General features: G+C 35.4%; 1 protein-coding gene across 1 annotated transcript in view; it reads left to right on the top strand.

Moving 5' to 3' along the window:
• Window positions 1-25,624, top strand: part of IMMP2L (inner mitochondrial membrane peptidase subunit 2) — a 914,463-nt gene that overhangs the window by 226,866 nt on the left and 661,973 nt on the right. The gene's annotated exons all lie outside the window — the stretch shown is intronic.

Genomic DNA, 25,624 nt, shown 5'->3' with positions numbered 1-25,624 from the left:
GTTTTTCTGCTTCCATTTCTGACCTCAAGCAATTTGTGGCTCTCTCCTTCTACCTCTGCACTTACCTTGGGTAAACCAGAGGACTTCATGATAGCATTTAAGTTATCAAGATAATGTAAGGTTGCTTTCTAGCTTCTAACTTATCTCTGAAAATAGTTAAACATTTTACTCTTGTATTCAGAAAGGGTGCATTGATGAGCTAAGTTTTTCCATATTTCTTTAGCTTTTGTTTATTCACATACTGGAATATGGAATTTGGAATAGATTATTTTAGATCATGTCCGTAATAAGTACCAGTACCTTCTTTTAAAATGGGATAAGAAATATATTGCAAAAAGGTAAAGTTTAAACTGTAATGTCATTGTGAACCCAGAATGTTTACCATTTGTCAGCTAATTTAGGAGGATTAAAGAATTGCAAATTAACAATTCAGGGATAGGGATCACCTTTCTAAATTTTTCTAAGTCAGTTTACTTGATAAGACAATAATCTGTAGTTGTCTATGTATAATTTAATATTATTTAGACTATGGCTTTTAGTGTTAATATTAACTAATTCGAACATTTATACTGATCCTCTCCCCTCATATGCAAGATAATAGTAATCTTCATTTTCACCACTCTGTGAATATTATTACTCTTTCTAACTAATTTTGGTTTTCAGTAGAGCAATTTGGGATTAGACATTTGAAGACCAATACTTAACGTGTTCATACTTACAGAAAAGAATAAAGCCGTTCTTCTACATAAAACTAGGATTACCTCTTCACACCTAAGAAAATTAACAGTAACTCTGTAATATCGTCTGATATCCAGTCCACAATTTTCCCCAAAAATGTTTTTGGTAGTTTTTTTTTTTTCTGGTACTGAGACCAGTGAAAGTTTATAAGGTTGTTAAGTCTTATGCATCTTCTTGAATCAAATCCAGTGCTTTCTGTTTGATAGCTGTGACTGTGACAAAGAGAAGTGGCTCTCTTGCAGCGAATATTCTTTCTCTGGAAAAAGAAAAAAATAGGTTGGGAGTGTTTGCCAAAAAATCACTGTGTCATGTAGTGCTGAAGCCCTTGACTAGTCTCCTTTGTTGATGGAAATGGAATTAACCTTGGAGGAAGCAGTATCATTGGCCTCCTTTGTTTTTTCTCCCCTCTCCAACTTTCCTATCCTTCTCTTTTCACTTTGCCCTTTGACTTCTGCTATTCCATATTCATGAAGCAGGAATGTTACTGGAGACTAAATGTGGCTATGAGAATTTTTGAATCAGGCAGTATAGGAGACAACTGAAAACCGAGCCATCTTGTAACTTTTACTTCTGGAGGGAGATTATGTATTACAATTTTGGAATTATTATAACTTTGTCTAAAATGAAGAGATATTTTATTTATTACCTTTGGTCTTCATTAAAAACTGTTTACTGTGGTTTTGAAAACTTCATTAAATTTAACAGTTATTGGCTAAGCACTCTTTTTTGCAGTCTCATTGTTAAATATGGATAATTCATGTTAATTGAGCTGTGATGATGGACGAATTGCTTTTAAAATAACTAATACATGAAAAACTCTTAAGTAAAATTTTCTTTGTATCTGTATAAACTTGAAAGAAATTAGAAGTGAGGAGATAAGATATTTACTCTTACTTGCTTTGGGAGATTTTATGAAATGTAACTTAAAAAAAAAGTACATAATTTAAGGACACCGTGTTTTACTGTATGTGACTTCAAGCAATAATAAATTAAAAATAGCAGTGTTGCTCACAGTTCAGGTACAGGCAGAACTACATTATAGTTTAAATTCAAATTCTAGTAGATTATTACTACGGTAAAATTTCACAAGGAGTTCAACCTTTCTAATAAAGAAATACAAATGAATCAACTGTGAGATGCTATTTTGACCTACCACATTGACAATGCTGAACAATAATATGTAGTATGGGCAGGGGTTCAAGGGAATAGAAGTTATATCCTTGTAGTGGAAATATAAAATTCTTAAATCTTTTTGGAAGGAATTAGATGATATGCATTAAGATTTACATCCTTTGATCTAGTAATTCCACCTCAAGGAATTTTTCTTAAAGAAGTAATCAGAGAGCTACACAAATAATTACATGAAGTGTTTTATTACAGAAGGTTTCATAGTACTAAAGCATTAAAACAAAAACATAAACACTGAAAAATAATGGAATGATTAAAATTATTTTGGTAGGTCCAAATGATTATCACAATATGCATTTATTTAAAATGACATTTTGGAATTTATTTACTGATACAGTAAAATACCTATAATATTAAATGAAAAAAATAGAATAGAAAATTGTATTTATTTTGCTTGCTTTCACATTTGTATTGTTTAAAAATATATATCTATCTCCATACAAGACTATTGAAGTAAAATTTAGCAAAATGTTAACAATTATTACTTATTTAAAGATAACAGATTTTTTTAATGGTCCCATTTTACGTACTTTCTTGAGTCTTTGAAAGTTTCTACCATTAACAGGTGTTATTTTAAAAGTAAAAAATGTATTTGCTTGAAAAAGCTATCACAATTAGCTCAAAGAATATACATCTTTAAAAATGCATGTAAATTATTTTGTGACTAAAATCTCAGATTACCATTTTTTCCTGTTGACTAAACTATTGTTGGATTTTATGCTAGTAAATTAATATTCACCAAATACTGCATTCTCTATGGGATAGCATTGGCAAAACTCATATATTTAGAGAACACAATTATGTCAGTGAAATGAAATTAATGAAATGGCATCCCACACAGGCACCATAATTTGCATATTAATTTCAGTTAATGTTTTTATGGATGTGACAGGCTTATTCTAGTCATATTTGATTAAAAAAAACACAGATTGTGAAGCAACCAAATGTTGAACAATTGTTCCAGTAGATTCACAGTATTCCAAAAAGCAGCTTTAATATGTTATTTTTTGGCACTTTGACTTTGGTTTATTTACCTTTTATAGCTTTTTTTTTTAAGTGCAAATACATTTTGTCAATAAATAGGTAGTTGCTGATGCTGAGTATTTATTTTTTAATAATAATCCCCCCTGCCCCCAACACACATAACACCCTGGCAACCACCAATCTGTACTCTGTATCTTTGAGCTTGTTTTCTTTCTTTGTTTTGTTTTTTAGATTCTACATATAAGTAATATCGTAAAGTATTTGTCTTTCTCTGTCTTATTTCACTTGGCAAAATCCTATCAAGGTCCATCCATGTTTGTCACAATTGGCAAGATTTCATTCTTTTTTTATGGCTGAAGAGTATTCTATGTGTATATATATCACATCTTCTTTATCCATTTATCCATTGATGGACACTTAGGTTGTTTCCCTATCTTGGCTACTGTAAATGATGCTGCAGTAAACATGGGGGTACATATATCTTTTTGAATTAGTGTTTTCATTTTCTTTGGATAAATCCCCAGAAGTAAATTGCTGGGTCATGTGGCAATTCTACTTTTAATATTTTGAGGAATTTTCATACTGTTTTCCACAGTGGCTGCAGTAAGTTATGTTCCTGCCAACAGTGCACAGGGTTCCCTTTAATTCACATCTTCACCAACACATTATTTCTTGTCCCTCTGATAATAGCCATTCTATGATGGTGATGAGTTGATATCTTATGGTGGTTTTGATTTGCATTTCCCTGATGATTAGTGATGTTGAGCACCTTTTCATGAACCTATTGGCTATCTGTATGTCTTTTTTGGAAAAAAAATGTTTATTGAGATCCTCTGCCCATTTCTTTAATTGAATTTTTTTTTTTTTTTTTGCTATTGGGTTGTTTGACTTCTTTATGTATTCTGCATATTAACACCTTATTGAATATATGATTTGCAAATATTTTCTCCCATTTGGTATGTTGCTTTCATTTTGTTAATGGTTTCCTTTGCTGTTCAGAAGACGTTTAGTTGTCATCCCACCTGTCTATTTTTTGCTTTTTTTGATTTTGCTTTTGGAGTCAGATTCAAAAAATCATCAAGACTGATGTCATATGAAGCTTATGACCTGTACTTTCTTCTAGAAGTTTTATGGTTTCCGGTCTTACATCCAAGTCATTAAGCCATGTTGAGTTGATTTTTGTATATGGTATAAGACGGTGGTCTCCTTTCATTTCTTTTGCATGGGACTGTCCAGTTTACCCAACACCATTTATTAGGATACTGTCCTTTCCCCATTGTATATTCTTTCCTCCTTTGTTATAAATTACTTGATCTTACATGTTTGTGTTTATTTCTGGGCTCTCTATTGTTTTTTCTTTTTCTTTTTTTTTTTTCTTTGATCTATGTGTCTGTTAACAAGAACCAGCTTCTTTATAAGTTTTACAGCTTTTCCGTTTTTATTTTCATTAATTTCTTCCTTCTGACTTTGTTTTACTTTGTTGATCTATTTCTAGCTTTGGAGTGGAGTGTTTAAATCACTTTTTTTTTCAAAATTTATGTACGTAAACATTTAATGCTATGGATTTTCTTCAGAGAAGTGCTTTTGCTATGATCTATAAATATTAGTTGTTTAATAGCTTGTTTGTTAATTTCCAGGTGGAAAGGATTTACATTATTATTAATTAGGGGTTTTTTTGGTTATTATGTGGTGATCAGAGAACACTATTGGTGTATTTGTGTATCAGTATTAATACACTAAAATATAGTATCAGTATTATTTTACTAATATTAGTACAGGTGTACCTCGGAGGTATTGTGAGTCGGTTTCAGACTACTGCAATAAAGTGACTATTGCAATAAAGTAAGTCACACAAACTTTTTTGGTTTCCCAGTGCATAGAAAGGTTATATTTACATTATACTGTAGTCTATAAACTGTGCAATAGCATTATAACTAAAAAGCCAATGTACATACTTTAATTAAAAAATACTGCTATTGAAAAAATGGCACAGATAGACTTTCTTGATACAGAGTTTCCACAAACCTTTAGTTTGTTAAAAATGTAATATCTGGGAAGTACAATAAAGCAAAGCATGATAAAACAAGGTATGCCTCTACTGGTATATTTCTTTTTTTTATATAAATTTATTTATTTAATTAATTTATTTTTGGCTGTGTTGGGTCTTCGTTGCTACGTGTGGGCTTTCTCTAGTTGCGGTGAGTGGGGGCCACTCCCCCCTGCAGACTTCTCATTGTGGTGGCCTCTCCTGTTGCAGAGCACGGGCTCTAGGCACGCGGGCCTCAGTAGTTGTGGCACTTGGGCTCAGCAGTTGTGGCACATGGGCTCTAGAGTGCAGGCTCAGTAGTTGTGGCTCACAGGCTTAGTTGCTCTGTGGCATGTGGGATCTTCCTGGACCAGGGCTCAAACCCATGTCCCTTGCATTGGCAGGCGGATTCTTAACCACTGTGCCACCAGGGAAGGCCTATTGGTATATTTCTAAATTTTTGGATTCAGTTCTTGTTACCAGCCAGACTTTGAGTTCCTTCTTCAAATTTGGCACCCAGAGATTTCTCTCCCTTGATTTCAAATTTGTCTATATCCCAAAATTCTTTTGTTATCCCCTCTGCCTTAGCATTTCATTGATTTGGAGGAGAAATTGATGATTCTGTCTGCATAATCCACTGTAAAATTGTGCTGAAGTTATGCTTGTATTTTCTTCAGCTTCAGGGTATCTTTACAATGTAAACTAAAATTCTGCATCTAACCCATCAGTTCGACTTCAGTGAATATTTATCGAGAATCTGTTATCTTGTCACGTACTATTCCAGTGGGTCAAGCATAAAGGAATTTCCGCAACAGCTTCTTATTTATTAGTAATTGCTCAGTAGATATCAAGTCCTAGAGTCATGGCATCCATGTTCAGGTCAATTATTCAGGCAAAACTATAAATTGGAAGCCTTTATCTTAAATTCCTACAGGGATATTTCTTGGCATTGTTTTCTCTTGCAGAAATTATAAAAGTTCGGGTTTCCCTGGTGGTGCAGTGGTTAAGAATCCACCTACCAGTGCAGGGGATACGGGTTTGAGCCCTTATCCGGGAAGATCCCACATGCCGTGGAGCAACTAAACCTGTGCGCCACAACTACTGAGCCTGCGCTCTAGAGCCTGTGAGCCACAACTACTGAGCTCATGTGCCACAACTACTGAAGCCTAGAGCCTGTGCTCCACCACAAGAGAAGCCACTGCAATGAGAAGCCTGTGTACTGCAATGAAGAGTAGCCCCCGCTTGCTGCAACTAGAGAAAGCCTGCACACAGCAACGAAGACCCAACGCAGGCAAAAATAATAAACAAATAAAATAAATTAAATAAATAAATAAAAATAAAACTTTAAAAAAATGATAAACGTTCAAAAATGAAGGAATGTACTTTTAAGTACTGTGAATGAAGAATGCTGCTTATTGTGCTTTCGGTTTTAACATACTTTGGGTTTTAACATAGGCATTTTAGGCTTAAGGATCATAACTGAAGGTATTTTAAGGTAAGTTACTTAGTCACAAAGGCAAAGATGAAAGTAAAGTTTTAGAAGTGTTTTACACAGCCTTTGAAAAGCCTTTCTATACTAATTACTGTACAGTTCTACATCTCTTAATTAAATAAACTGCTATTGTTTTCCCATTATTCTTGGACTTTGAAGTTTTTGAGTTTAAGAGGATACTGAATTAATTCAAGGATTTCTGAATTTAAAGATTTAGGGCATAGTAACACTAGGGTTTGGATTTAGGACTACAATTTTGATTCACAGATTTTTTAAGGACTTATTTTTTATCACCCCCAGGATACGTTGCAAATACCTGAAAAGCTCAATTTCAAAGATAAATAATTTAGGAAAAAAAGATTTTTGTAAGTTTTTTTCCCCCAGTCGAGAATATTTGCATTTAACTTAAGACATTGAGTACATTATCTCAGATCAGAGATCTGAGCAGTTGTGAGCTTCCAAAGAGCACTTAGAATGGATGGAAAACATCCTTTATAATTACTGTCATTTATTTAATCAGTGTGCAGTGATTAAATCATGTAAGGAAGCAGGATTTTGATTAAAATCCTTTTCTTTCAGTAGAGGTTATAATCTGCTGACACAGAGCCACTTGGGTGCTGACTTAAACTCTCATAGTATGGACAGGTGCTTATTTGGTATGATGGGGAGACAAACAAGGGTAAGTCAGAGCTAAAGGCCAGCATCACTTGATAGATTCTCCATCAGTGAACTTTCCTGGATTTATTAGGAGTGTCCTGGAATTTCAGACAAACTCTTAGTTGTTATTTTTTTCTTTGGGCAGACCTAGAGAGTAGCTTAGCATAGTTCATGTACATTTTGGTAGCCATTTTTTCTTGAAGGAAGCACAGATTTGTGTACCCTCCCATCCCCATATTTATTTATGCAGTCTTTTATTCAGTTAATATCTATTGAGAGTATCATGGGTTCCAGGTACTGGGCTAGGCATCATGATACACATATGAATGATGTTATTTCTACTTTTTAGTATCTTATAGTCAGGGATGGAGAGAGGGAGAAAAAAATGTGAACAGTACAATATAGTGTGATAATTGTAAGCTCGGGGTGCTTTTGCAGCACATAGATGGGCCAAATATGAGAGGTCTAAGAATGTTTCCTGGAGGACTACAAACTGAATTAAGCCCTGAGGAATAAGGAATGGTGGGACTTGGTGCTGAGAGAGTATGGATTACTCTCAATATACTACCAATTTAAGCACTCCAAACTTTTAGTATTGTTGGGTATGAAAAGTAGCAGTGGTAAGAGAGGAGGCTTGAGAGTAAACAGTCAGATCATAAAGGACCTTGTAAGCTGTGGTAAAGAGTTTGAACTTGATCTGAGGATGGTGGGGAACCGCTTAAAGGTTTTAGGAAGATTACTTTGGCTGTGTTTTGAGGCATGAATTTTGGGGTCATAAAACCAGAGGCAGAGAAATGAGTTAAGAAACTGATTAAACAACCTGAGTTGGAAATGCTTAAGCAAACACTGAGGCAGTCAGTTGGAGAGAAATGAAGAGATTAAAGAGCTAACAAGAATTTGGACTGATTGACTGTGGGATGAAAGGGAAGAGGCAGGCATGACTCCCAAGCTTCTGATTTGGGTGAGAAGGTGGATGTATGGTGATGACATTGACTGAGGTGAATGAGTGGAAGGCAGTTTGGGGGCCTGGAGTTGTTCAGATTCATACTATAGAATTAACGGCTGTCCTGAAATGACTACCTGAGCAGATGTTCTCCACTTGGCAGCAGTGTGCAGGCCAGGTGTGATCTGCTGTTTTCAAAGCTTCACATGACTTATGCCTGAGGATCAATGACTCGTCCTCTCTTTCTGAGTAGATGCCTTCCCAGGATGGAGGATGCTGTGGTGATGAGGGTACTTTTTAAAAGAGGCCTTTATATACAGAAATAAACAGTAATGAATAGCTTACGAGGGAGGAAAGAGTTTCATTTAATAGTACTTAATTAAAAATATAGATGAAAGAGAAAAATAGAAGCAATTTTCATATAAAGTCATTGTTATCACCTATAAAATGTTGCATCTGAAATATTACCCATTAGTTATTCCCTAATAAGCCTTGGGCATTGCCTGGAAGTGTGCCCTGAAGGTATGTTTTCAGCCAATGTTCTGGCCTTCCTTTAATCTGTTTGTTTCCTTTTTTTACACTTTATGCTATTTTAACTTTCTAGGAAAACTTAGGTTTTAAATGATCTACACTGGAACTAAAACTGTCTCTTTCTTAAAATAGTACCTATCCCTATAGAATATAGTCTCCCTTGAAACAGATTATGGGATTATTCTTGAGGGCTGGTCATTGGGACAATCAAATATATAACATTGATAGATAATGAGAATTTCGGTAGTTTACTGGTAACATACTCTTCTGCCTTTGCTTCCTTACCTCCTTCCCTGATCCATTCCCACCATCTCACCGGCAAAATGAGTCCTGCTTGGATCTGCTTTTCTGTGAATTTTTTACTCTTTTGAAAATAGCACCGTATCACGTTTGGAACATATTGGAGAAGGCTATAATATGTAGCACATTAGTATAGAAGGATATTCTACTTCTTGTGTAGAGGTGGCTTTTAGTGCTTGTGAGGACTTAAACTATGGTCTTTATGCCATAAAACATCAGGGTCACGACTTGATACTGCTGAACAGTTCTCTGGATTCTGTGAGGGTGAAAAAAAGAATGCTCTCAGCACTTCATCGTTGAGTGTTACATGATTACAAATGATTCTGCACAAATTCCTGAAAGTGTAAGCATGCCGTCAGCCTCGCCCTCCCACAGACATATTTGGTAGCTTCCACTCAGATTCTCAGTCTAATGGAGTCTTACCTTAAGGCATATGGTGATTTTCTGAATACTATGATGGTATGGAGGGATATATTTGTTACCACAATGTGTGAACAAAATTTAAGATAATGATACAGAGAAATAATTGTTGTAGATGGCTAACCTCTGGCTAATTAGCAGACTAATCTTTGAGTTATTCAGTACAGTCTGGGTAACCCTGAATCGTGTGAAGAACAGACAATATATTTGCTCTGTAATTAGTTTGAAAGAATTATTTCCATACTTGAAATGTAAATAACACCAGATATTTAATAGTCCTGCTTTAGTAATGAAATATTTTTAAAAGAGTCTATTAACTAAGAGAAATCTTTCTTAATTATGTTAGTTGATAGTAGTTAGTGGTAGTCAGTCCTCCATATCCATGGGTTCCACATCTGTGAATACAGAGAACTAATTGTACTTCATTGTGTTATGTAAAGGACTTGAGTATCTGTGGATTTTGGTATCCACAGGGGCTCCTGGAACCAATTCCTGTGGATACTGAGGGATGACTGTATTTAGTCTTAAAGTGGCTTGGTAAGGTATTGCCTTCAAAAAGTGCTGTCTTCCAAGTTTGCCACTTTTCTAGTTTCTTTTCTGTCAGAACTAGAAAACTATTTTGTGGTTTGATCTGAGCCATACCAGTGTTTCACAATAAATATTTTTGTTGAAGTTTAGTCATGTTGAGGCCTGATGTAGTTTTGCATCTGATCTGAGGCTTCTTGTGATAGCTTTTGGGGTAAAATCTTTTCATGGGGAGTGGGTTCCCAGACCTTCCTTTCTCTGCTTCCTTCAGACATCTGTATGTACCTGCTATCTGTTACCACCAGACTTCAACCCCCTTCCCTTGTACTCAACCTGGAATATTGTTTGTGTGCTCAAACCCTTTGCTGGTCTTTGTAAGGAACCCAAGTACCCTCTTAGCTCTCCCATCTGTATTAACCAGGCAGCTTGGGGAAAGGCTGCCGTCTGCTTTCTGGACAGAATCAATCTGTACACTGATATTCAGGCCCCTTAAAGGCCCTGTCCTGCCACCTGTGGCCCTCTTTCACACTTTAACTTACTAGATTTTGGCCTATATTGGAAAGCATAACTGCAAAATCAAAGCCAACATGGTTTCTATTTCTCTAATCCTCCGTAGTTTGGTCAAGTATAGTATTATAAGTACTGTTTATATTCTGTAAATGCTTATTTAACATACTTGGTGCTCAAAGGGTAGGTTGGAAAAAATGAAGATTTTTAAAATGTAACTGCCTACTTGATATTCTTTAACAACAACACAAAAAGGAACATATAGAACCTATAACAAATTTTATTCAGCCTTTCCTGACATTTTTAAAGTTTGATTTAACTCTGAGAGGATTAGGAAGTAATGAAATGTTAAGTTCACAAACTTAAAAAAAATCTTATTTTTAATAGGTTTAAGGAACTGTGTGAGGGTCTTAAATTTTCCTTAATATGACAACAAAATAAACAGCCTTTACTAACCTCATGAAATCAATGACTGACAGGCTGTTCCAAGCAGCATTATAATGGTCTCTTTTTGGGCCATGATAATTAGACTTGAGAGATTGAAGATGAATTGTTGATTTTTGTGATTTTTTTTAAAAGTTCCAAATTTAAGAGTTAAACAAAATCCCATACACGCTTTGCTAAGAATGTTTGCTTTTAATTTTTAGACCTTTGAATATTTTATTACTAGTTTATTCCTCTGATTCATTACTACTTAGTTCTTCAAAATACTGAATATCTAGGGTCTCTTTGAGTGATAAACCTCAGTTTACAGGGAGTCATGGAATATTCTTTGCATATTTAATGTTGGATCTTAACATACAAATCTTGCATTCAGCTAAATCACATTGAGCTTGGCTAAATCTTTGTTTCTACATTAGGTGTGAATAATGATGCACTGACAATTGGAGTCTTCATTTATCTCTAAATCAGAATGGCTTTAGATATTGTTGAATTTTGTATCGTATGTATCTCTTAGATGAAATCCTGGAGTGGGTAAAGGATTGAGGGTCTGAGGCCTGAGTAAGAATCTGGGTCTTCCATGTCCATTTAACCTCTTGAGCCACTTTTCACACCTGTATAAAGAGCCAACAATACTTTTTTTTTAAAATTTTTATTGGCGTATAGTTGATTTACAATGTTGTATTCATTTCAGGTGTACAACAAAGTGAATCAGTTATATATATACGTATATCCACTCTTTTTTTTAGATTCTTTTCCAACAATACTTCCGTTTCAAAGTTGTGAGAATTCAGAGATAATATATATGAGGTCCATTACAAATGCTCCTTTATAATTGCTTATAAATATGAGGATATAATTTTCTTACTTGAGCATATAAATATATGAGATAATACATACTATCAGATATACTCATTCATTTCTTCATTTCCCTTTCTTCCATCTTTTTAAAAAAATTGGCTTATTTTTTCTACTCCTTCATAAAGGAATTTGTTAAGTTGAAGTCCCTGGTAGCTGGAGTCTTTTAAGCTGTAGCCCTTCAGAATGGAGTCTTAAAAGAATAATAAGAACCACTATAGTGGTATAATTTTATTCATTGCTAAAAATTTTGAAGAGTTTTTGTCTTTTATCTCTATTGATGTGTTCATCCCTAAATGATACATTTAGATCACAACAAAGAATTTTACTTTGTTGGCTCTTACAACAATGAAACGTGTATACTGGTCTTTAGATTCTTGTTCCTACTAACTTTTTGCCCTGTCTTCTCTTTGTCTATAAATCTTTCAGTTAGGGTGGCTGGCCTGTGCTTTGAACACATCCGACACCTTCCAGACTTCATGTCTCATATGCCTTTGCTTATACTATCCACCCTCTTGCAATTCCTTTCCACTCAAGGTACTTTCCTATCAGTAAGGCATGGGGCATGTTGTGAGTCTTACCTCCTCCACGTCTTTCCAGACTACTGTAGCCAGAGTGGTTATTCTGTTTCTTACATTCCTACAGAATGATTAGCTCTGACACTCATTTTTGCATTAGCTGAGTAGTAAGAAAGCCTTTTTTCCCCCCTTTTTTTCTAAAAGACTGTAAGATACCTTTTCTTGTATATTGTTTGCCTAAACTGACTTAGTGTCATTCTCTGAAGCACTAGTTGGTGGTAAAGAGGTAGTACCATGATTGGTTTAGATTAAACAGAGCTTAACTCTAAAGCTGGGTTGGGATGAATTTGGGGGAGTATACTACATTGTATATGCAAATAATCTGACAACATTCCACCCTCCACCCCCCCGCCCCAGAAAATGTCCATGTAAGTTTTTAAGAAACCTAAGACTCTCAGAAATAGTTTAAAAATCAAAGTCATTTCTTTTTACGAATGCATTATGTCCAGAATCCCACTGAAGAAATTTTAATTTAATCTTGAAAGGAAATACAATATTTATATATGAGTGATGATAACTGTGAACGGGCTAGCTTATTTAAAAAAAAAAAGTATTGCTAGAGATTGGATTGCCCTGGGCAATACAGAGTAGTAGGCATATTTTGTCTTTGACCTTTTCCCACTTTGTCTTTCAGTATCTGTCCCTTTTTACCACTTCTTTCCACTTCCCTTCTTTAAACATTTTTTGCGTGTTTATTGTGTGTCAGTCTTGTGCTTTGTGCAATGAAGACAAGAATGAATAATAATTGTTCCTGCTATCAATGGCTTTCATAGGCTACTCTCCAGTTAGATAATTTTGTGGTCAAGTATCGTTAAGTACTATGATACAAGTATAAGCAGGATGCTAAAGAAACACCCATGTTCTATTTTCCTCTCACCTGTCAAGGCTAGTTCTCTATTTCTTGCTCTGTTGTTCGGACCTCCTCCATAGCAAGAATTTAATAAAAGAAGTTTTGTGCAAAACTGTTGATTACAATTGAAGATGGCCACTCTTCTGGTTGGCAATATAAAATAGTCTGTGATAGCATCACAAATGATTGCCTTTTATTATGATATAAAAAAGTCAATGCTGTTCTGAGGGAGAGTGACCATAAAAACAATAAGAATCGATTTTTAATTTTTCTATGGGTGGGTTTTGCCACTGTACTTTAAAAATATTTTCCTCTTGGTTTGCTTTGGGCAACTTCTAGTTCTTCTAGTGATTATATATGAGGGAATATGGCAGAATTTAAATGATAACCTAAATAATATAATATTAAGAGGTAGATTTGCTGTAAAAGAATTAAAACAAAATAGGTAAATAAAAAATAGAATATATGCTACACTTACTTCAGATTACTTTTTACTAGCTACTCTTTTCAGTTACATTCCACAGGTTTCCATCTTTTGTTTAGAAGAATCTACAGGATAATTTTATTAATCTCTATAGAGAAATAGGGTTATTAAAGTGGTCATTGAAAATACATAAATAGTTTTGAAATGAGCTTAACTGACAGATTGATTAGAAGCTGGGGAACTTACAAAAGGAAGGAGGAGGAGAGCCAGGCTTTTCTTAGACTATGAATATAGGACAAGTGGGGATTATTTCACTTTATTGTACCTTTAGTTCTAGTTTCTCTCACTAGAATAGAGAACTACTCTTCCATTCCCTGAGTGTCATCTTCTCTAATCAATCCTCCACTCCTCTGGCAATTATCTTTCTAGAATGCAAATCAGATCTGACAGTGCTATATAAAGCCCTAAAACACCATCTGATAAGCTGTAGGAGATGCAGAATCATACTCTGCTCACTGTAACCAGTCCAGCCTTTTTTTCCAGTTTACCCCTCTCCCCGCCCCCAACTCGTCAGTTGATATTCCAACCACATAAAATTCTGCCACTTTCCAGGCATGCTTTGTCGTGTCTGTATGCCTCTTCACGTGCTGTATTTCTGACATGGAATACCCTTTTCTTCCTGTATTCTGACCAAGCTCTAATTTTCTTCCAAGTGTCACTTCTTTCCTGAAGCCTTCATTGACTTATCTGTTGGTCGTGGTTCTCTCTTCTCTGTGCCTGGTACACATACATAGCCTAGTTCCTGTTACACTGTATTTTGTTTCTTTCCTCAAAGTAGAGGAAAAACTCCTGTAGTTGATTTTGCATATTTAACTCCAGCATTGGATGCAAAATCAGGTTCAATAAACACAGTAAATACTTGTTGAATATTGAGAAAGCTAAGATAGAATGAAAACAGCATTTTGAGTATTTCTGTGCTACTTGGTTTTCTTTACATTTCTTAATTTGCCATTTAACTTTGTATATGGTTGAAGAAGGATAAAATGGTCATACTTTATTTAACCATTAGTGTTTGGTTTCATGCCAGCTGGGGCAATTATCTCTCAGCTCCACGCCTGCCCTATTACACTCCACTGCAGCAAGTTTTCTGTCAGGTACAGCCAAAGGAAGCTAATGGTGAAAGATAGGAGGGCAGGGGGAAAGAGCAGTTGTTAATTTCCTTTTATTGGACCACCGTACTTCAGCATGCAGCAGGAGTAGATGATGGCTGATGGTGGCCACAGGTGGCTGGACGTTTCACTAGCGCTGGGGTTGGTTTCATGAGCATCTCTGTCTGTACTGCTGTAGAGTAGTACGGACTCCACTGAACAAAAACAGAGCAGTCCCAGTGGCCGCTGTGGCAGTGTTTCCAGAAGTTGAACAATGATCGTAGGCTTGTGGGCCCCAGCCCAGCATAGTAGAACCCTGGCTTTGCTTTGCAGCCCTGTTTTTGTTGTATGCCTCTGGTTATGCCCCCTTCTCCTTTCTGTTCTTCTAATCCCTTCAACATCTGCATAATAGATTTCCTGTATTAACTGCCCTATGCTTGAACTACCTAGAATACTTCCATTCTAGTGGATAATAACCAGGAGTGGTCTCAGAAAACAGATTTCAAGGATGAGAATTTACTTATCTGAACTGACTGGGATTGAACACAGTAGGGTCTTATTGCCAGTGGAGAAGTGCCCTGACATGCACTTTTAGTTACTTAAATTATCAGCTTTCTTACTGAAAGTGAAGTGTTCTCTAAAGTCAAAGCTTTGGGAAATCAAATGGAAGTTGTAATTGACTATTATGGTGGGAATAATGGCTTCTAGGACTCTTGGGTGGGTTAGCTGCTTTTGACTGCACAGAAAAATTTTAGCAAGGAAATGATGCGTTTAGGGCTTTAAACTCTCAATTCAGGTGTAGTGCGAGAAACAGAGAGCTCCATGATGGATTGTCCTGTCTTTTACTGTTGCAGTTCTGATGAAGCTGAAAATAAGACCCCAAATTTGACCCTGAAAGTTGTAGAATCACACATTAAGTTGAATTCATAGCCTCCCAAGCTTTTTGATGTAAAAGATAAGAATTGATCAGGTAGACGTGGGATCATGAGAATTGAAATGAATATACTTAGGTAAACTTAGATGAATCTGAGAATTTTAAACCTCAGTTCTCTCTGTGCTTCATTTGCAATTTCACCTATGCTTTATTGTGGAACCAGCCCCTCCTTATTTCCCTGAGGGGGTTAATTTTTCCCAGCTTGAAGACCGTATAATGGCCTCAACCTTGCTAGGAAAAAATCTAGGGAGAAGAGTGGATGTATCTTGTGTGACTCACAAATACTCCCTTTGTTGAGACATTGGTGAAGGGAGCATTCATATCCTGGAAGAATTGTGGGATGCCTATGCTCTGATTGCCTTGGAATATGTTATGTGCCACTACTGAAATGTGCTCTCTCATTTAAATGGAATCATGGCATCCTGGAGTGACAGAGGCTGGGCATCTAGGTGTAACTGCCAGAGGCGTACAGTTACTCTAATGGGCAGAAGAGCCAGGGTGACAGTCAGAATTTTGTGACCCCAATGTTGTTATCATTGGTGGTGGCTAAACCATTAAAGTACAGCCTTTAGGGTACAGAAACTTTTGGGTCACGCGAGCAGAAACCTGATTTCATTCACCATCATGGCCTCTCACTACGTTTCCAGACCTGAGCCAGTTCACAAGTCCACAGCCCTTAAATAAAGTGGGAGAGCTAGATCCCTTTGAGGATAAACTGTTGCTATTGCTATATATACTGAAAATCTTCCTTTAGGTTCTCCCTAGGGCGGTCTCAGTTATTTACCAGAGTGACTGAACATTATGGAAAGGGAACCTCTCAGCTCTTTTAAGGATTACTAGACCTGGCCCTTACTTGATACTAATCTTTTGAGGGAACCAAAACACTACCATCGTTCTTGGAAAAATGAGACCTTATGGTGAGCAAATGATGGATTTATTTCGCTTCCTCCCTCCCTCCTTCTCTAGATTGAGTTTATCTCACTGTAGTTCCAGGGAGACTGTGTATCTACCTTAGGATCATTGACCTAGTTCTTCAGTGTTTACCCTGAGGAACATCCACATTGTCTCTGAGTCATGGAATGAGGGATATTATGGAAGGGGGCCAAGCGAAAAGCCCTGGAAGTGTTGTCTCATCCAGGAGAGTAATCAAAAAATAATAACTGTATCACAGGAATTGCAGAGATTAGAGCCACCGTGAAATACTCAAGAAATGCAAAAGTAGAGATTTTTATCACATGCTCATTTTACTCACCTTGGCTTGTGCCAAAGGAGAGCAGACCTTGGAAGCTGTTTTATTATAAGCTGAATCAGGCTGTGGTTCCAATTGCAACTGCTCTTCCAGGTGTGATGTTTTTACTAGAGCCAGTCATCCTCAATAGTACAGCTATTGATCTTGCAAATCCTTTCCCCCACCCACATCAATCAGCCAGGATTACAAGAAGCTGTTTACACTCACCTGGCATAGAAAGCAGTATACTTTACTGTCAGGGTTATGTAAAATCTGCTATTGTAATCTAGTATACCTTGAAGTTATTTTTTAAATGGCCAAGTAAGGGTAAAAAAAAAAAATTCATACTTTTCCCATTATTACTGTAAAATTTTAAACCAAAGAGCGTTTCTTAGAACCAATAAAGGGTGGAAGAGGAAGGTATGAATTAGTGCTTAAAGCAGTATTTATTTGATTGACTTCAGCTAGGATGATTTTTCTTCCAGAATTAAAAAGTAGAGCAAAACTAAACAAAAGCAAAATGTTAACACGAAGTGTAATTTTAAGCTCCAGAATCTCTTGTCTTCTTACCCTTTCCCTCACCTTACCTTTTTAGACTAAAAATCAGAGGTGGTTAACAGTTTTTTTTGTTTGTTTGTTTTGGTTCAGTGGACTCCTTTGCAATCTGGTGAAGTCTGGATGTCACAGAATGTTTTCAAATGCACAAAATAGCTTGCATAGGATTATAAAGCAAGTCACTTAGTTGAAATATAGTCCACAAAATATTTTAAAATCTCCAGTACAGTAACACATGTATAGTAATAATAAGTAAAAATTAGTATTACTTCTAATAAGTATTTTAATGTTGGAGTTACTGATGAGTAAAACAATATGTCAAATTATCTGTCAAATTACCTGTGATTACTGGTCACAGGTACTCTAATATTACTGTCATTTATTGTCTGCATTCTTAATAGAGGGCAGTTTAAACCTTTAGTCAGATGTGAGTGAAAATAAATGTATGGTCTCTTTTCCATCCAAATACATGCACCATCCCTTCACCCTCCGCTCCCCAAGTCCTTCTATTGAACTTTTTGGTGGATGAGGGAGGGGTACATGAATCTCACTTAAATCTGTTTAGAGCAGAAGCTGTTTATGTAACACAATGGCCCTGAAAAAAGGAATATTTATTATCTTTTGAATGTATTTGCTTAATCATATATTTTACCACAATGCTGTATTTACTGTATGGAGAAATAAAATACTCTAACATAATGGAAAGTGGAGACCAGAATGAGTCAATGTGAATAAGTAGTAATTCTTTGGTCAGTGAGTTACCACATAGTAAATTAACTCCTCTAATATACTAGATGGTGCCTCATGGACCTTTTGAAGTAAAACTATTTCAAGATTACGCTGTTTTCCTCCATTTTTGTCAACTGGTTCAAGCCCATTTACTTAATGCTCAACTAGACTGCATAATATCTAAAATTTTTGTTTATTTCTGAAAGATTGAGTTTCTGCAATAACCTGCACTAATTGATTGGTGTGAAATTCTTACTAGAGTATTTACAAAAGTATTACTTTTTATACATTTGTCAGCTCACTCAAATAAAACTGCACATAATGAAAACAATTGCATCTTTGACCACTATATCTACAAAATAATTTCTGTATTTTCTTCTTCCTTCTCCACATTTTCAGTCCCAAATTATGACAATTTCACTAGCACTTGAAAAATTATTATGTTTATTGGATTATTTGCAGGTGGGGCTCTGGGCTTTGGTCTACAAATCAGTGGTTAATTTAATGATGCACTAGTTTATATTTAGCAAAATGAAGCATAACAAGCTCAGCTGAAAAAATGATTCTTGTTTTAACCAGTGATCTTCACACAGCTGTTTAAATACCATATTGTACTTGTTTTTTGCCTCTTTCCTTATTTAGGATGGCACATGGTACTTGTGTAATCTTTGCTTATTTTAAGCCGGCATAAAAGAATGGCTCTCAGCAAACCGGAGGCAATTTGCAAAACTAAGGGATATTCTTATGAATTCAGGCCAAGTTAAATTATTATTGAAGAATACATCTTTTCTCCCCCAAATTTTTCCTGAGACTTTTTTTCATTATAATGTTATGTTTCAAAGTTTATGACAGAGGTACATTATTTCATTTGTTCCATATAATTTTCTTTCTTCTGTATAATGATACCATTAAAGTAAGATTGGCCTGGAAAAGTCAGATGTTTTAAAACTGTAGTAGTTCCTTTCTGTGTTATCAATGTTATAATATTTTTCTACCTAGAAAAGATTGTGGCTCTTTGTATACAGATGGAAATGCTGACTTAAAATATAACCAATAGATGGAAATTTAAAATAATTTTCTATGACTTTTTTTTCACTGCTTCCTCATCTTCACTGCCTGTCTGATCCAGCCCCCAGCTACTACACCACCAATAACAATCAGTTCCTTTCCTTTTACATTTGTTATCAGGTGTACCAAATAAAACTTTCTCGTACGATTTCATGATTTTATTCACCCTTATATTTACGTAAGTTCCATTTTTTCATGAAATGTACTGTAAATATTATCAGATGGTACCATTTTATCACAATACCTTTGTGAAGTAGGACATTGTGCCATGTGTAGATCTTATATCTCCTTTTTTTTGTGGAACTCTTTGCTGTCTATTTACTAACAAGCATATGATCTTGTAGACAATGATCACAATTGAGATTGGAAAGGTAAGGAATAGAGATGCAGGAACATACTTATAACTTCAAAGACTATGTTGAAGTACACCAGTGTAATTGTTCTACTTAGTAAAACAACTCAGTCTGCCTCTCTACTTCCTGGAATGTGTGGTGTTGCTTAAAATGCTCAAGTATATTCTGTAAATTTATTCTGGATTCTCTGGATATCAGACCTGATTTTGGCTGATTGTACTCTTTTTTATTAGGTAGAATTGTTATGTTTTTGTCTTATTACTAGATTTAAATCTAACAGTTAGGAGCACTGTCCTAGGAACTGTTATACCAAGAAAAGTCGTACTGCTATGGGTTTTTAAAGGAAGTTAGAAATGCAATGAGAACATATAGGAAACAGCTATAAGTAAGAAAAATAAATCTGTCAAAGAGTAAATATATGCTGTGTAAATTATGACTACGGGTAAAACTTAAGAAAAACTTGTGACTTGATAGTTATTTTTTTGAATTAATAAACAATATTATAGGTATAGTTACATTTTATAGTGATACATTAAATTTTCATACAGAATTAAACTTTATGTACTGTATATAGCACGTAGAATTTGGGAAACTGAGTATTACTCTGGGACCATCTATATTTTGACCTGCTGTGAGGTAGATAATCAAAGCTTTTCGTAAGTGTTTTTTTATAATTGAATATAGTGTATATGATCATGTTTTGGACAAAATTCAGGACTAAAATACTGAAGTGAAATTAGAAAGAATGGAACCAAAAATCAAAACTCAGTGACTTGAACGTAATGGTAAATGCTAATAAAATAAGAATAAAAAACCAAATGGTAACATTTATGATACAGCTCTCAGCCAAATAAGCAAATGTTTAAAAAAATTAAAATCTCTAAATTGTGAGCTACATCGATAAAAGACTATTTAGGGTTAAAAATTAGAATAAGTTGGGGGCTTCCCTGGTGGCGCAGTGGTTGAGAGTCTGCCTGCCGATGCAGGGGACACGGGTTCATGACCCGGTCCAGGAAGATCCCACATGCCGTGGAGCGGCTGGTCCCGTGAGCCATGGCCACTGAGCCTGCGTGTCCGGAGCCTGTGCTCCGCAACAGGAGAGGCCACAACAGTGAGAGGCCCGCGTACCGCAAAAAAAAAAAAAAAAATTAGAATAAGGTATTAAGTTTTTGTAACATAATTTAATATGATGGTATATGCTATTTCTTTTCCTTTTTTGAGTTTTCCATCTTATTCACATATGAAAAATGGGCTGAAATGATAAACTAAGAACTAAATGAAATTAAAAAAATGCTTCTTACAGTTAATCAGATTTTTAAATATCAGAAAAGCTCTTTTAATAATGAGCAATCAATTCCATAAGCATACATTTTAAAAGTATAATGCTAATATATACTGATAATTCATACAGTTTTCCCCTCCATTTTGCTGAGGGTAGCAGGCTGTTAATCCTATTAACTTCTTCATTTTCACTGATTCAGCCTGAGGGTTAAAAGTTAGGAGACATCAGCAAATTGATAGAGTAACTTGGTCAAGAGCTTGATCATTACTCCCTGAAATAAAAGACAGGTAGCATTCAACATCCAAATGTGACTGTTGTTTAGAGCATAGTTCAAAGAAATAGCCAGCTGTTTGTGAGTTCCACTTAAGATAAAAGACACGTAGCAAAAGGGTGATAGGCCGTATCTCATTTGGCTTTTTCTTTCTAGATGCTGTCATGAGATTGTAGATTCTGATCTTAACAAGCCACCTTGAAACTAGTAATAAACTTTGGCAGTTTATTGTGCTTTGTCCAGTTCCCCAAAATTCACATCAAAATCCCTTTACACAACTGAGAATAATTGGCTCTATTTTTATCAAGCTCAACAAACGGCAAAAGTGCTAGATAACAGTTGTCATTTCATTCAATAAACATATGTTGGTAGCCTATTATGTGCTAGGTACTCTGATAGGAATACAGAGATGAATAACCCTTGAATTTTGCCCTCAAGGAGTAAGCAGATAATGGGGAAAACACACGCATGCTTGCATGCACGCACACATACAGGCACACACATGTACTCTGTACAGGGTACAGTGCTGGGTTTTGAAGCCTGTGTAGGTCAGCATGTGGAAGAGAGGGGAAGGGGACCTATGTGCCATCATGTGAACAGGTAGAAGAAATATTAAAGAATTTTAAGTAGAAGAGTAATACTAATTTGTGAGCTGATACATTCTGTGAAGATCGAGTAATATATTTGAAACTGAAATTACCTCTGAAAATTCTAGATAAATTGATATAACCATGTTCCAGTCCCTTTGACAGTGTGTCTACAAAGATGAATGAAGTACATTTCTTGCCTTCTCCCAACTCACTGTTGAGTTGGGGGAGACAGATAATGCAAAACGAACCACAGTTCAATGTGGTAAGTGCTGCAGTAATGTTAGAAACAAAGTGCTAAGGAAAAAGTTCTAGGTGATTAACTTTTTCTTTTTATAAATTTGCTTCTCTTAATGGATATTTTTAATGTGTTCTCATCTTTGAAAATCAACTTTGTTGAGGTAAAATTATATAAAATACAACATACCCTTTTAAAAAAGAGGTGAAAAATATGTAGGAACATTTTTCCTGGTGAAGAATGGATGATGTAATCTTATTCTTTGTAAGGAAAAGATTCGAATTTGTTAAGGCCCAAATTTGGCTTCCTGTGTTTAGATTTTTATCACAGTGAAAGTAGGCCTATATTTCAGAAACAGGCCTTTTGCTTAGAAGGTAGTTTGGGGGCATCAAACTGAGGGACAGTTTTTAGCAAGAATAGCAATCTCTGTAGTTTTGACTGGGAGGGATAAAAGAAAAAGCTCTAATTTTTATGCTAGTTTTAAAACAGTGAAGGGAAGAATACTTTTAAAAGATATCAATTATGAAAAGACATTAGTTCTAAGAGTATCAAGGGAATCAACAATAAAACACTTTTAGGTTTCTCCAGTTAATCAGTTAGGCTGAAGATTAGATGTATTATTTGTCCATTATATACCTCTTTATGTATGAGACCGCAATAACTGAGTTATTACATTCTGAAGATTGGCTTGGCCACATTATTTTATCAGAAGAGCCCATCATTACAGCACCTCAGTCAGTAACCTCTTTTCTGAATTAAAGGAAAAAAAACAGTGTCCATCCCAGTATCATCAATATGATTCCCTATACAAAAATGAAAAGCTTTTAAGTGTTTCTGAAAATGGATTGATGCTGATACCAGATAAAGTGAGATCTGTGCTAGATTTTTAAATAATTTTTTCTTATTAAACTTATAGGTGTTCACTTTGGAAAACTTAGAAATATAAAATAGAATGAAGAAGAAAAAGAAAAAGTAGTCATTACACACATTTTGATCTAAGTCAGTTTTATTTGAATAAGGACAGCATGGGCTTCCCTGGTGGCGCAGTTGTTGAGAGTCCGCCTGCAGATGCAGGGGACATGGGTTCGTGCCCCGGTCCGGGAAGATCCCACATGCCGCAGAGCGGCTGGGCCCGTGAGCCATGGCCGCTGAGCCTGCGCGTCCAGAGCCTGTGCTCCGCAACGGGAGAGGCCACAACAGTGAGAGGCCCGCGTACTGCAAAAAAAATGAATAAATAAATAAAAATAAAAACAAATAAATAAATAAGGACAGCAAAGTAATCCTTGAAAATTTGGCATACTATTTTATTGTACATTTCATGATATTTAGAGATCTATATATGCCTGAAATTTTTGATACTTTTTAGAAGGTATCTAAATCTTTCCTGCCCTACTCTTTCTTTCACCACTTTTCCTAGGAAACTGCTTCTTTAATTCTCAACTACTTTTTGTGTAAAACATTGCAGAGAGAGACCAATGGAATGGAGACCTCATCTAGTGTAGTGACAGTCTCAGGAGACTGTTGTTTCAAGGACCAAGTTCTGGGATTCATTTCTCAGCTTTGCAGGTGCTGAAGGTTGATTCTTCAGTGTCTAGAGGTTCATCAGTCTTTCTGGGCTAGACCCACCAAAGAAATGAATAAACCTGTATTTATTAATTAATTTTTTATTAATTTGCCATTCTAGTTTAGCCCTAAGGAAGTGGATTTTTTTGAAGCCCTGAAACCTATTGATGCTGTTCTAAGTTGCTGCCAAAATGCCAGTTCTTTTCCAATAATCTGGCCCTCTCCCTTGCTTAATTCATACTCTGATTTTTCCATAGCCAACTTCCCACTCTCCCCCCACCACCTCGCCACCCTCCAGAGACCCCATTTCATAGCAAAACAGAAGAAAACAACCTCCCAAAGCAGAACAATTTTTTTTTTCTACATTCTTATAATTGTCATGGAGTTCTCCTGTTCTACTTCCTTTCACAATTAACATCTACAATCTGGAGCCACCTTCCTCATCAGAAGACTCTTTCTTTCTTAGACAGTCATACTTTCAAATTCTAATTTCTGGGGCTTTCCTTTTATAGATGTCATGTAGATCATTGTTCTTGGAGCACACGTTTTAAAAAATTTTTTATTTAAGGAGAACAGGAAGGGTCATGTTTAAGCTTTCTTATTTATATGTTCCTTCTATCATGCTTTATGTGTGCGTTATTTTGATTTTGGATCTTGATGTCCAGATAGTTTAACCTCCTGTTTCTTGACTTTTTCAGAAAATATACATATATATTATATATATAATTGTAATATATTGAATAAGATGTGTATTTAAAATTTATACATAAATATATATTTATGTACACATATGTGTATATATGTATATGTGTGTATGTATATAAATGTATATACATTTTGACTCACAATATTTATACAAATGGCTGAACATTACATTTTGATTCTTTACAATTAATTCTCAGAGCATTAATTTCATTTTTGTTTGTGGCACAACATTTACTGTTTTTCTCTTTCTCCACCCTACCACCACTAGTATGTTTTTGCTTTGGAAAAAGCTATCTTCATAAATACTATGGCATTTATTTTCTGTAATAGCTTTATCTGCACATTTTACTTGAACATTGTTTTCTCATCACATGACAGAAATGGCAAGGTTAGCATTTCAGGAGAGCTTCCCTTCTGTTAACAATATCTTCATCCTCTCATTAGTTTAATTCATGGTACTAACCGAGACAAACTTTGGCCATTAAATCCTTTTAGGCAGCACAGTTTCCCAAAGGTCATTCTTTGTTTTTGAATAATAAGTTTCTTCAACTCATTTTAGTGTATGAAGTTAATACTATATGGGAATTCATTTCCTTTCTGATGCAATAAACTTTCCATAAATGTGTGAGGTTAACTTCTAAGTTTTTTCTTCTCTTATATAGCTGATGGTTAGAGTATCCAATAGAATATTTTGTTCTCTCCAACTAAAGCTCTTTTTTTTTTGTGGGGGTAGGATTGTGGTTTTGATAGTTGTTCCTGTAACTCTGTTTCTTCTATCACAACTTTTTCTTTTATTGTGCAGGAAAGGATGAGGTCTCTCCAAAAAGCATTTATGAAATCCCTGAAGAATCCTTGTGAAGGCGCTGAGATTGATTTTTCTGTTTCTTTTAAAAAAAATAAATACTCAAATTTGAGAAGTTCATATCTTCAGGAAGCTTAATATTCAAAAACTGTCATTCAGTTCTGAGGAACTGCCTGTTATGCCATTATTATTTCTGACAAATAGATCAGGTACGGTTCCAAAGAACAGGAGAATCAAATATAAGTTACTTCTTCCCCAGATTAGAAGGGAGTCTCACAGAATAAAATACAGGATATTCTAACTTTGCATAGTCATGATCATAGAATTGAAATCCCCAAGCACTTTCTAGCGATAAGGAGAGGCATTGCAGAAATAAATAGATACTGGCTGCTTCCAAACAGCGAGTGTATATAAGTACATTAAAAAAATTTGCTTTATGAGGCTGAGCTTTTTAATTTATTCAGCCAAAGATCCATTGCTCTGATTTTTAAGTAATTTTCTGTTGAAGGAAGGACTGAGAACATATTTATACTTCAAGAGTTGCTAATGTTTACTGAACTAATTTGTAAATAGTAAATGTTTTAATTTTTCAGATTCCTGTACTTTGCTTAGTGGGGAAAAAGGCAGTACTTTGAGGATGCTTAGTGAGGAGCAGAGCAGGGCAATCAAAGGCAGAAGATGTTACTTAGAAATGCACTT

Source organism: Phocoena phocoena, chromosome 9, assembly GCF_963924675.1.
Source record: "Phocoena phocoena chromosome 9, mPhoPho1.1, whole genome shotgun sequence".
Lineage (NCBI taxonomy): Eukaryota > Metazoa > Chordata > Mammalia > Artiodactyla > Phocoenidae > Phocoena > Phocoena phocoena.
The sequence above is the reverse complement of the archived record's forward strand: the minus strand, read 5'-3'. Positions and strand labels throughout refer to the sequence as shown.